This window comes from Podarcis bocagei, assembly GCF_964188305.1.
Source record: "Podarcis bocagei genome assembly, chromosome: W".
Classification (NCBI taxonomy): domain Eukaryota; kingdom Metazoa; phylum Chordata; class Lepidosauria; order Squamata; family Lacertidae; genus Podarcis; species Podarcis bocagei.
In genome coordinates this window covers 78432922-78446442 of record NC_138131.1, presented here as the reverse complement: position 1 = coordinate 78446442, position 13521 = coordinate 78432922, and the positions used below count along the sequence as shown (strand labels likewise).

Here is a 13521-nt window from a genome sequence, read left to right as displayed (position 1 = left end):
AAGTCAGATAGTTATTGTATTTCCTTGACATCTGATGGGAGGGCGTTCCACAGGGCGGGCGCCACTACTGAGAAGGCCTGGTTCCCTGTAACCTCACTTCTCACAGTGAGGGAACTGCCAGAAGGCCCTCAGAGCTGGACCTCAGGCTGAAGGATGGGGGTGGAGACACTCCTTCAGGTATACTGGGCCGAGGCCATTTAGGGCTTTAGAGGTCAGCACCAACACTTTGAATTGTGCTTGGAAATGTACTGGGAGCCAATGTAGGTCTTTCAGGGCCGGTGTTATAGGGTCTCGGCGGCCGCTCCCAGTCACCAACCTAGCTGCAGCATTCTTATTGCACTTGCTTACATTAATCAGCCCTGCGGCCATCAAATTGCAAACTCTGACAAGTGGTCCAAGCAAAACAAAACCGCCTGAAAGCAAATGAAGTTAACTGTGAGAACCAGTGTGGTGTAGTGGTTAAGAGAACTGGGTTCGCTTCCCTGCTCCTCCACCTGCAGCTGCTGGGTGACCTTGGGCTAGTCACACTTCTCTGAAGTCTCTCAGCCCCACTGTTGTGGGGGAGGAAGGGAAAGGAGATTGTTGGCCGCTTTGAGACTCCTTAGGGTAGTGAGAAAGCGGGATATCAAATCCAAACTCTTCTTCTTCTGCTATCCCCTCAGTGTGTCCCACGCTCTGCCTGGTCTGCCTAACAGCGTACCTGAAAGTGAACTTGCTAAAAGCAGTATTCACAGAGCCACTTCCCCAGGTGCAGTCTAAGAGATGCCACCTTCCATCAATGCGGACAGCATTCCAGGCATGGTCGCTCTTCCCCTTTACGCTGCAGCTGCCTATCAAATACTGGCACTGTATCCCTGCAATACTGAGAGGGGAAGGAAGGTATTCAGGAACAGTGTTGCTACCAAGAGGACAAGTGGTTGCTTTCACCGCTTTGATAGGCTGGATTGGCCGTCCTTCATTTTGCTGGATCAGAGAAAACAGCAATCAGGTTCTCCACAGATTCTCATTTGCTCCAATTTGGCAGGAAAACACAAGTTTTCCTGGGATGAAACAACAACAACAACATTTGGACACGGACCTGGAAAGCCATGACCTGTACCTATAAAGCACAGAGCAAAGGTAAGTATGGATGAGGAACTAAGTCACACAGGGAAGAGACCCATTAAATTCAAGAAATTTTTAAGTCTATGGATTCCAGTGTACCTACTCAATTCAATGCAGCCCTATATATGCAAGTTTGCTTCAGGATCATTCACACTGTGGGCATTCCTCCACTTACATGGTGGGTCATGTTCCGGAACCCCATGCACATAAGCAAAAATTGTGTAAGTAGGGTAAAGGTAAAAGACCCCTGAAAGTTAAGTCCAGTCACAGAAAACTCTGGGGTTGCGGCACTCATCTCACTTTACAGGCCGAGGGAGCCGGCGTTTGTCCGCAGACAGTTTTTCCGGGTCATGTGGCCAGCCTGACGCAACAGAACACCGAAACCAGAGCAGCGTGCGGAAACGCCGTTTACCTTCCCGCCCGAGCGGTACCTATTTATCTACTTGCACTTTTTGGCATGTTTTCGAACTGCTAGGTTGGCAGGAGCTGGGACCGAGCAACGGGAGCTCACCCCGTCGTGGGGATTTGAACCGCCGACCTTCTGATCGGCAAGCCCAAGAGGCTCAGTGGTTTAGACCACAGCGCCACCCGTGTCCCTGTGTAAGTAGGGAGCACACACTAAAAAAAGCTCATTTTTTCCTGCTCTCCAGCTCTCTCTCCCCACAACACTCTTTTCAACTAGAGTTGAAGCTCTGGAGCTGGCTGGAGGACCTGTGGAAAAGCAACAGCAGCTGCCATGCTGTGACGTGTGTCAGCTACTAGGTGGGGAGGCTGAGCAGCCTAAACAAAGCCCCACTGTGCCTCCGTTCTCTTTGGGGCTTCCTCCGCTCCCACTGAAGTCCTCTTTGGGTTCTGGGGAGGGTCTCCTCATGAGCCATGAGGACTCTCCAGCTCTCTCCCGCCATTTTCTGCTTAGAATCTATTGATTTACTTATTTCCGAGGGCTGTCACGTGCGAGTTGATCACGCCTAAGCATGGAGATAGCTGCCTAGGGCAAGGGGTGGGGAACCTGTGGCTCTCGAGATCTCCTATCGCTACAGCCAAGTAACAACCACTTGCCACGATGGCTGGAGCCAACAGAAGTTACCTGCACATTTCTTGAAAGAGTCGAGCATATCCACCGCAAATAGCCTTTCCTGACTGAAGGACATCAGCTGGTTTAAATGACACCTTGTCCAGGTTATAGCAGCCTTCCACATCATATTCTGTAGAAATAAAGACAATGAGCACCCATTCTGATTTGCTTGTGGGGTGGCAACACTTTGCAACACTTTCCATCGTGTTTCTCGATATCTTTCCTGGTTGCCAAAATCTGATTGGGGGGTGGGGTGGCTTGTCTTGCAAGAGCTCCAAATGAACTTTTGATTGCACAACATGAATTTGCCCATATGTGTTTGAATCGCACCTCGAAAGAGAAAGTCTGGAAGCACTCGTAAATCTGCTTTGTGTAGACCCAGGGTCTTGTTGCCAAATAAAAATGCACACTGGTGCAAGGGTTAGGAGTCGGGAGACACCTCCTCTCCTCCCGTGCTGCGACCTTTACTTTATTTTGACAAGGTAATAAGAATAAATAAATAAGAATAAAAATGTGCACCCCACCAGCGAGACCATTCCATTGTAACTATCCAACCTCCCAAAATTTCAACACCTCTAGCGATGGTTTGACCCCTTTCCGTTGTAACAGTACAAATTCTACAAACACCCTCCATATCTCCTCAAAATCATTCCTCCTGCATATTCCCCGTCTTACCTTAATGGCACATGTTCATTTATCATTAATAGCTATATATCCCACACCTCTTCATACCATTTTTCCATTTTATATTCTGCTTGCCCCTTCCACTTGCTAGCTATCATAATTTGTGCAGCTTTCAATAAATTTGTGAGCGAGTCCTTCATAGCCTGCAAACCTTCCACCCCATCGTAAATTGATAATGATGCTACCGCGGCACTTTCAGTGAGCTTTAACCCAGTGATTTCTGTTATCAGTGAGCACCTCCTGATCCCTTCTGAGATTCATGGCTGAACAGAGATCCCAGTCAAGCTCTGTGTGAGCCAAACACCAAATCACTGATCCACACAGGTTACAATCCAGAATCCTTTGTGCAAATGGAGCTGACATGACTGGCTATGAAATGGTGAAAATGCCCGAGACAGCTGCAAAGAAGCCATGCTCGGAGTAGACCCACTAAATTTAATGTCCATGAGTTACTTACAGCCTTTGATTTCAGCTGGTCTACTCTGAATATAACTTGCTTTGATATGACCTTACGTATCCATCTTCCTTGGCTGGCAATCACTGGACTGGGTGTCTGCTAAAGAACTCTGCTACAGAGCTGGATTCTTGGGCGCAGGGCAGTGACAAAGGCTGATCTTTTAATACCGGAAGTTGTCAGAGGCAAGGGGACTCAAGTATGCAGAAAGGTGGTACCCCCACCTACCTATATGGTGGCAGATCCACATCCAAATGGCTCACACTTTCTCCAGGTCACTGTGGGCTTTTTGGAGCAAGACACTCACCAGGTTTTTCACGCTATTCCTGACATTCACCTGTTTCACAGAAGGTAAATAGACTTGGAAGCAGTTAATATGGACGAGGGGGTACCAGTTCCTTTCTTCTACCTAAGTCCACTTGTTCAAAGAAATTTTAGGGTGCAATCCTGCGTGCACTTACAAGAGTGTCTCTTGCTGAATTCACTGGGATTGCACAGTTAGTCGATTAAGTGTATGTGTTTTACTTGATTGATCAAAGAATTTATTATACTTGCCAAAAATGTACCCTTGGGGGGGAAGTTGTTCTGAAGGGAGACGCATGATTAACCTTTCCTTTTTCCAGGGTTCACAGGCATGTTATTTCTACAATCTTCACGCCCCCGCAGGCGATGTGCCACGCCCCCGGGACACACGCCTGCCTGCTCTCCGCCCCTGGTGCCAGAGCATGCAGCTTCGCCACTGCCCATTGCACCTTTGGGTGGGTGGAAGTACAACTGGGGGGGCATTCTGGGGGCAGGGAGGGACCAAGGCAACCCTGGATCCTGAGCCGGCCCTACTGTTGTCACTTGACAGCCCTGGGGGAAACCCAGGGCTGATTACTGCACCAGTATATTAATTTTATGCCAGTTTAATTCTGGCGAGGCCCCCCAGAGATTCCTGGGAGTTGTGGTTTGGCAAGGGCACTGAGAATTTTCTGTTAATGACTGCTAGCCTTGTTCACAGAAGTATAGTACTCGGAGTTCCCTGAGGAGAGGAAATAACTACCAAATCAATTTCAGTCTGTAGTATAAATACGATCGAAAGTGAATTGTGTAAGAGAGAGGAGTCGTTCAAACCCTTTCATATTGCCTATGATTTCTAGCTCTCCTCCGAACTGACTTTGGAGCTATCTCCTGAATTTTTAAAGCAAAGCAATGCTGCAAAATAACTAAATATGGGTGTATATACATGCATTTACCGTAAATACCTTTTTCAATTCATTGTATATGATCTCCCAGAAAGCCTTAATCCTTGGGCACGTCCACCGTGGCTGACTCAGTTGCTGGCAGAATCCGTGAGTGGGCGTTTCTTAAACTTCTTCCAGCAAAGAAGCTCTTTGACGCCTAGTCTCCGCCTACCCTCTCTGCACAAGGAGGGTGTGGGCAACGGAGGACCCCTACTCTCCCCGCTGGTCCCAGGCAAGGAGTCATGGGACCGCCTCGCCGCATCCCCCATCTGCCCCCCTTCTCCACTGGTGCTACGCTGATTCTCTTCCCCAGAAGAGAATCTTGCAGTACATGTGAAAAGGATCTAGGAGTCTTGGTTGACCACAAACTTGACATGAGCCAACAGTGTGACGCGGCAGCTAAAAAAACCAATGCAATTCTGGGCTGCATCAATAGGAGTATAGCATCTAGATCAAGGGAAGTAATAGTGCCACTGTATTCTGTTCTGGTCAGACCTCACCTGGAGTACTGTGTCCAGTTCTGAGCACCACAGTTCAAGAAGGACACTGACAAACTGGAACGTGTCCAGAGGAGGACAACCAAAATGGTCAAAGGCCTGGAAACGATGCCTTATGAGGAACGGCTAAGGGAGCTGGGCATGTTTAGCCTGGAGAAGAGGAGGTTAAGGGGTGATATGATAGCCATGTTCAAATACAGTGGTGCCCCGCAAGACAAATGCCTCGCAAGACGGAAAACTCGCTAGACGAAAGAGTTTTCCGTTTTGGAGGTGCTTCGCAAAACGAATTTCCTATGGGCTTGCTTCGCAAGACGACAATGCCTTGTGAGTTCCTGCGGGGTTTTTTTCCTCCCCCCTTTTTCTAAGCCGCTAAGCTGCTTATCAGCTGATCCGATCAGCAGATAAGCCGTTAAAAGCCGCTAAAAGCCGCTAATAGCGCTAATCCGCTAATGGGCTTGCTTCGCAAGACGAAAAAACCGCTAGATGAAGAGAATCACAGAACGGATTCTTTTCGTCTTGCGAGGCACCACTGTATATAAAAGGATGTCACATAGAGGAGGGAGAAAGGTTGTTTTCTGCTGCTCCAGAGAAGCGGCACGGAGCATGGATCCAAACTACAAGAAAGAAGATTCCACCTAAACATTAGGAAGAACTTCCTGACAGTAAGAGCTGTTCGACAGTGGAATTTGCTGCCAAGGAGTGTGGTGGAGTCTCCTACTTTGGAGGTCTTTAAGCAGAGGCTTGACAACCATATGTCAGGAGTGCTCTGATGGTGTTTCCTGCTTGGCAGGGGGTTGGACTCGATGGCCCTTGTGGTCTCTTCCAACTCTATGATTCTATGATTCTATGATTCTAAGATGGGCTTTTTCTCCCGATCCCTGGACGCTCTCTGGAATCCCTCTGGCTTTTGCTCTCTCCCTCCGGCACTGATGGCAGTTCCCTGACACGTGTGTCATGACCTTCTAGAACTAAAATATCCCAATTTTTTAATAAACACCAATCTTTCAACCAGAGAAGACATGAGGCTTTGTAATATAGCTTCAAATCCGGTAACCCGAAGCCACCTCTTTCTACAGTATCTATTAATATCTTATTCTTGGTCTTTTACCCTTCCACAAAAAATTAGAAATTTCTTTTTGCCACTTGTCAATACTGCTGGTCTTTCCTATAATTGGAATCGTTTGGAATAAAAAGAGTAGCTTCGGTAAGACTGTCATTTTAATTACCGAAATACAGCCCAGGAATGATAAGTTTAGGCTTGTCCATGTCTCCAACTGTCTTTTGATATCTTTCCAACAATTAATATAATTATCTTCATACAAGTTAATATTCTTTGGTGTTATCCATAATCCTAAATGCTTGATTTTGGGGTAGATTTTAATTTGTATTATTTTTTCTAATTCTGCTTTTTCATCTGGCGACAAATTTGTAATAGTTTTGTCTTGTTTAAATTCAGTTTGAACCCCGCAAATTTACCATAGGCATATATTATTTCCAACGCCTTTGTTAGACTCTGTTTTGGTTGCTCCGTAGTTATAATTAGATCATCAGCAAATGCCCTCATTTTGTAACTTCTATTTCCCAGCATAATCCCTTTTATTTCTTTTTCCTCCCTAATTCGTTTACATAAGACTTCCAATGTTAGTATGAAAATTAAGGGGGATAGTGGGCAACCTTGTCTGACCCCTTTACTGATTTCACACTCCTGTGATAAATTTCCATTTATTATGATTTTAGCTTTTTGTTTTGAATATATTGCTTCAATCCCTTTTATATACTGTATACCAAAATCCATATGGTGTAATAGACCTTTCATAAATTTCCAGGAGACCCTATCAAAAGCTTTTTCAGCATCTATGGCCATTAAGACTGCCTTCTTTTCTATTCTTAAGTCTAAATACTCTAATAAGTTTATAATGTTTCTGGTGTTGTTATAAATGTGCCTCCCGGGCAAAAAGCCAGCTTGGTCATTGTGTATAATCATCTGGAAGACTTTTTTTATCTTTCGGCTAAAATATTTGCATATAATTAATAATCGCTATTTAGGAGTGCGATAGGCCTGGGGACTTCCAGGTTAGCGCCTCCAGCAATGGCGGATTTCCTCTGATCGGGAGGAATCCGCTCCGTGAAAATCAGGGTCTTGACCGCCATGGCGAGGCGGAGACGCATTAAAAACCACAGGCGGGAGAAGCCTGTGGACGTGGGATTCGGCTGGCACCTTTTGCGCCTCCCCTACTCGTGGGGAAACCCAGTTTCGGGGTTCCGGAGCGACGTGGGGTGAGTGGCGCGGTGCTTTGAATCGACTGCTTTTATCACGGAGTGAAGCCGCATTGCTGTTGCCGGAGAGCGCTGACTTTTTGCTGTGGACAATTGGATTTTAAACAACTACCCGTGAGTAGAACGGAAAATTGGATCTTTGGCATTGAAACGGGAAGGTTTCAAACAGGAAGTACGCCTTCCCCTTTTGTAAATAGACTGAAGCAAAGACGTTGCAAAGTAAAGTCTGGAAAGCCTTTTGTAAAGGATTAAATCTCCATCGGTTAAAACTACCGATGTAGCGTCTCAGGGGCCTCATCTTTTGATGTTGTTTCAAGGGCAATTGCTGATCGGCAATTGATCCTTGGTTGTCAAATGTTTCGGAAGTCGAACGGTCTCCCGGAACGGATTATGTTCGACAACCGAGGTTCCACTGTACAGCCGTACCTTGGAAGTCGAACGGAGTCCGTTCCAGAAGTCCATTTGACTTCTGAAACGTTTGGAAACCAAAGTGCGGCTTCTGATTGACCTCAGGAAGCTCCTGCAGCCAATCAGAAGCCGTGGAAGCCCCACTGGACGTTCGGCTTCCAAAAGAACGTTTGACTCCCAAGGCATTCGGGAGCAGAGGTACAACGGTATCCAGAATAGTGGTTTGCATGACCAACTAAGGAAGATAATAACGCAATAAAATTCAAAACAGCAACGATCAATTGCACATTTATTCCAAATCCAGTTAAAACTATTTAGTTCAATTAAATCAGTAAAATCAATGAGCTTGATCGAGTGATACCAGTTTTTCAAATTCTGATAGTTATACCCCCAATGCCCCTCTTGCCTCCTAGCACCCTCTGGTTAATCCCACAGCCTGTGCCCACTCTGGGAACCCCTGTTCTAAGCAGTGAAAAACTATGGGGCGACAATACAGAAAGAAAGTGCTTTTTTAAAAAGCCAGTCCTTTTTTTAAAAAAAAAATGTTTAGGGGTACTCTCATTTTCCTAGGCATATTGAAATACTGCCCCTCAATGAGGCCAAACGTAGATTCACAAGATGTTTAGGGGTATGCGTATGCCCCTCGCGTCCCCTCAGGAAAAAAAGCACTGGGTAGGACAATACGCAGGCCACATCTGGGTGATCTTTCCTCCTGGGACTTTATTCCTTGATTACACAAATGCAGAGTTCCCTGTTACTCACCAAATTCACACTGCTATGTCGTTGTGATGGTGACGGAAAATTGGATCTTTGGCATTGAAACGGGAAGGTTTCAAACAGGAGGTCCGCCTTCCCCTTTTGTAAATAGACTGAAGCAAAGACGTTGCAAACTAAAGTCTGGAAAGCCTTTTGTAAAGGATTAAATCTCCATCGGTTAAAACTACTAAACCCCCCTTGGTAGCAGGAGAAGAGGGGGGAATTTTAGACTGCCTAAGCCTGCAGGAGAGAGAGTGAAGGAAGATAAATTACCAGCGTCTTGAACCTGGGAACGGGCTTTTAGTAAGATCGACTTTTTGGGAAAGTTCATTGACTGTGAATAATGTCTGCTGACAGATAGCTAAATAAGAGAAATATATTGTTTCAAAGTTTCCTTTTGCACTTGAAAAGGAGCAAATGTAACTGAAAACTGAACTAACTTTGTTGCTGGATATTTGTTTAAAAGGATGGTTACAATAGAAATTGTTTCCTCTAGAGGGAGTTTTTGAAACTGTTGCAGGAGTGGATCTGGGGAATTTTTCAGCTGTAGAGATTAAAGACCGTGTGACACAGAGACTGACCGTGTGATACAGAGACTGACCGTGTGATACAGAGACTGACCTTGGACAAGAATGTTGACAGAAGAAGCCCTAGTGATTGCATTTTGCAAGACAAGTGCTTCATAAGAAGATGGATGTGATGATTATTAAAATTGACAATATGGGACAAAAAAATGACTGAGTTGGGACTAAAAGTGAATACCTATACAGAAACAACCCAGGATTTGACTCAGGAATCTGTTTTGACACTGCAAGCTGTGGAGAAGAAGAAGGAGAAAGTTGTTATTGAACCTCAAGTAATTGAAGTGGATAGAGCCTCGGCCTTACAGAGGCAATTTGATGAATATAAGCTGTTGCCCTTTACAATTGAATCCAGAGAAAGCCAGATTTGGAGGGATGGAGTCCCGCTTGGATTGGAGAAGGAAAGTTGGTTAGATTCCCCTATGCAGGTTTGGGATCTGGATTTGGGTCAGGGGGAGATTGGAGTTGTGGGGGCCTTTAGCTTTGGAGGGACTTTGAAACACGCTCTGAAATATTGTTTGGACTTTAGTTCTGACTATGGAGAATAGGCTGACCTGTCGAGAAGGAACAATGACATTGCTAGGTTGGAGTTTCCCCGAGATCTACTCCTCAGTGCCAAAGGAAGGAAACTAAGAACAAGATCAGCAGAAGACAAAGTGAAGCACATGTATAGATATGAAGAAGACCTGCAGAAGGGACATGGAAAAGAGTTAAAAGCCTCGGATAGAAGATCACCAGGTTGATGGACCATATGGAATTGATAGAAAGGACTGACAGAATCCGACTCCAGGGAGAAGAGACGGTGGAAGAAGAGTGGGAAAAAGTTTTAAAAATTTATTTAGAGAAATATTGTTAAATTAATGAGTGTTAGAAAAATTGTTGGAATGAAATTATACGGCTTTAGTAGAAATGTTATAAGGAATTAAGTATATATAAGTTTTAGGATTTTAATGGTAAGATAAGGTTAAAATAAATTAAGACAATTAAATGACAGAAAATAGTGAAAGATGGAAAGGATTTGCTGAAATAATTAATAACTAGAATACAAAAAAGGGAGGTGTGAGGAGGTCGATGAAACAAGTCAATGAAAGATAAAGATATGGAAATATTGGAGGTGTTTTTTAATTGTTTTTGTTTTTGTTCGGATGTATTGTGTTTTTCGGTCTTTTATCTCTTTTCTTTTTCTTTATATGTACTGTAATGTTTTGATTTGTATTGTTTACCTTTGCTTTTCTTCATTACTTTGTTTTGTAATCCTTAAACTTTTAATAAATATTATTATTATTTAAAAAAGGATTGCGATTGGTCTATAGTTGTTAATAAGTAGATTGTCCGTTCCCTGTTTTGGAATTAATGCAATAAGGCTGTCTTTCCATGAGTCTCGGCATGGTTCCATCTTTTAAAATGTTGTTCATGATACTTCTTAATGGGTCAGACAGTATGTCCTCAAATTTTTTATAATATATTGCCGGTAGGCCATCTGGCCCTGGTGACTTTCCTATCTTTGCTTCCTTAATTGCTCTTTGAATTTCGTACAATGTAATAGGGGCATTCAACAGTTCTTTTTGTTCTTTAGTAAGTTTCGGAAGACCGTTCTGTTCTAAATATTCTTTAACTTCTTCTGATGTTTCATTTCCTTCCTTATAGAGTTCTCTAAAGAATTCGAGAAATCGTTTCTCTATTTCTTTAGGGTTGTTTATTATTTTGCCTTCGCACTTAACTCTATTTATAAGCCTTTCTGCCTCTCTCTTCTTTAATTGCCATGCTAATAACCTTCCTGGTTTATTAGCATGTTCAAAGGTTTTTTGTTTCAATAATCTTAGTTTCCATTCCATTTCTGCATTTATTAGCATTAACTATTGAGATTGTAGGATCTTAATATTTCTTTTTAATTCTACACTATTTGGTTTTTTGTATAATTCCAGCTCGCTTTTTCTAATCTCCTCTAAGATTTCTTGTTTTTCCCCCCTTTTGTTTTCTTTGAATTACGTTTTGTTGAATAAAGAAACCTCTTAAGACAGCTTTACTAGCATCCCAGACTATCTTTAAATCGGTGCCCTTATTTAAATTCAGTTCAAAAAAGTCCTTTAAGGTCTTTTTTGCTTTTTCTATTATTATTTCATCTCTCAATAAAGTTTCATTTAATCTCCATCTTATAGATTTCCTCTTTCCCCAAGTCAGCGTTACTTGTACTGCATTATGATTAGCTATTGTCTTTGGTTGAATTTCAAATTTACATATTTTGACTGTCAAATCTTTTGTTAGCCAGATGGCATCAATTCTTCCTGCCGAGTTACTAGGGTAGGAAAAAAAGTGTATTCTTTCACTGTCGGATTTTGTATTCTCCATGCGTCCTCTAAACTTAACAAATCTACTAACTGAAAAAAGGTTTTGGGGAGTTTTATTTGCTGTTTTTTAGTAGTCTTTTTGGATCTGTCTAAATCAGGATTTACCACGCCATTTTGGTCTCCTAAAAATAAAATTTTCTCTCCAATAAAATCCCCCAACTCTCGTTCCAACTTTTGATAAAATTCACTTTTTTTTTTCATTCGGTGTATAAAAACTGATAACTTTAATTCTTTCCCCCAGGACTATTATTTCTATGACAACGACCCTTCCTTGTGAATCTTTATAGATCAATTTCGGCTCCAAATGCTTTTTTGCGTATATTGCAACTCCATTCTTCTTAGATTTATCTGAAGAAACAAAATCAAGTCCCAGTTTCTTATTGGATAAAATTCTTGTGTGTTGTTTTGTGATATGAGTTTCTTGCAAAGATATCAAATCCAATTTCTGTTTGCTGAATATAAATTCCACCTTATTTCTTTTCTTTTTATCATTTAAACCATTAACATTCCAGGTAACAATCCTTAATTCCATTATTTACTACACAGTGATTCAATTTCTTAACAAAAAATAAAATAAAAATAAAATAATTTTTTTAAAAAAAGAAATTCAGAAAAGTCACTTGTCCTTAATGCTTGAGATTCTTCCTCCTCGGATTGTTTTTTAAGATCGTCCGCCCCTCCTCTCAGCTGTCTTTTACATCCTAACTCCTCTCTATATGTTCTCCAAAATTTGTCAGCGTCCTCCCAAGTAACAAATCTTCTCCTTTTCCCTTTGTAAAAAAAGGAAATTCCCTCAGGGAATTCCCATCTGTGCACAATTGATTTTTTATTTAGTGCTTCCACCAACGGTTTATATTTTTCCCTTTTTCTTAAAAGCTTCGATGGAACAATTTTTCCTGAATTTTAAGTTTTGTCGTACTGCTAATTTGTAGTATTTTATCTCTAATATCCATATTCACAAAAGTTACCAGACAGTCCCCTGGCCAATTATTAGCTCTTGCAATTCTTGATCTGATTCTAAAGGCTCTCTCAATTTTATTTCTCATTTCCTGTTCTTCTATTCCAATCCATTTGGCTAATTCTGATGATATTTTTTGCTCTATCACTTCATCTGGTTCTTCTGGAATAGATCTAAATCTCAATGTTTTTTCTCTTCTGTGCATTTCAATCATAGAGATTGAATCTAGGACTGCCTCATGGGCTTCTTTCATATCTGCCAGCTCTTTCTTAATTTTTTCTGTTTCCCCTTCCCCCCCCCTCTCCTTCTGTACTTTTCTTAGCCCTTCCTCCAAACTTATCGTTTTCCCTTTTAATTCTTGTACAGTCTTTGTTATTTCCAAATTTTTAACCACCAGATCATTGATTTTAACCATCATTTCTAACACCATTTTTGCATTTTCCTCTATTTTTTGCCCCATCTTATCCAACTTTTGATCTGTTGATCTTATACTGTTGTTCATCTCTTTCTTCATCTCTGAAATGTCTTTTCTCAGTCCCAGGAGAAGATCTCTCATTTCTGAATTCATTTCTGGGGTCTTGATTTGCGTTTCTCCTGTTAGGATTTGCAGATAACACTGCTGCCGCTGGATTCATAAATTTCTTATTCACATTTGACATAACCAGTTGTTTTATAATCCGTTAGTACCCGTAGCTACTTCTTTTCCTGACAAATTGTGTTTTATAATACTTCTATATTACACCTGTCAGAGCTGCTTCCAGATCCTAGCTCACAGAGGATCACGCTAGCCAGCGATCATTAAGTAAAAGTCTTTATTGAATTACAGTTTCCATTCTCAAGCTGCTGCGTGCAACTCTACGTCTAGTGGCTAGATCGGCGAAGCTCCGTCTGAGTCTCCGCCCCTTGTGCACCAACTTAATATCCTAGCCCTGCTCCACCTTTTCCGCCTGACTGTTCTCCTCTGGGTCCCTCTGCCCCCCGGGGTCTCTTCCTTCCTGGATTCTTCTGACGCCGACCCCCCGGACCCTCCTGTCTCCTTGCGCCGGGCTTTAGGACCTGGCTCTCGTTCAGGGCTGCCTACTGCGTCACTTTCCTGTGCATTTGAACTTGGCGCGCGCGCCCAACCTTCCACTTTCCGTCTGACCGTTTCTTC

The 13521-nt window shown here is 42.7% G+C and overlaps 1 long non-coding RNA gene across 1 annotated transcript in view; it reads left to right on the top strand.

Annotated features, from left to right (window-relative positions):
* The window catches only part of LOC308578357, a 204628-nt gene that overhangs the window by 166072 nt on the left and 25035 nt on the right, over positions 1-13521 (top strand). The gene's annotated exons all lie outside the window — the stretch shown is intronic.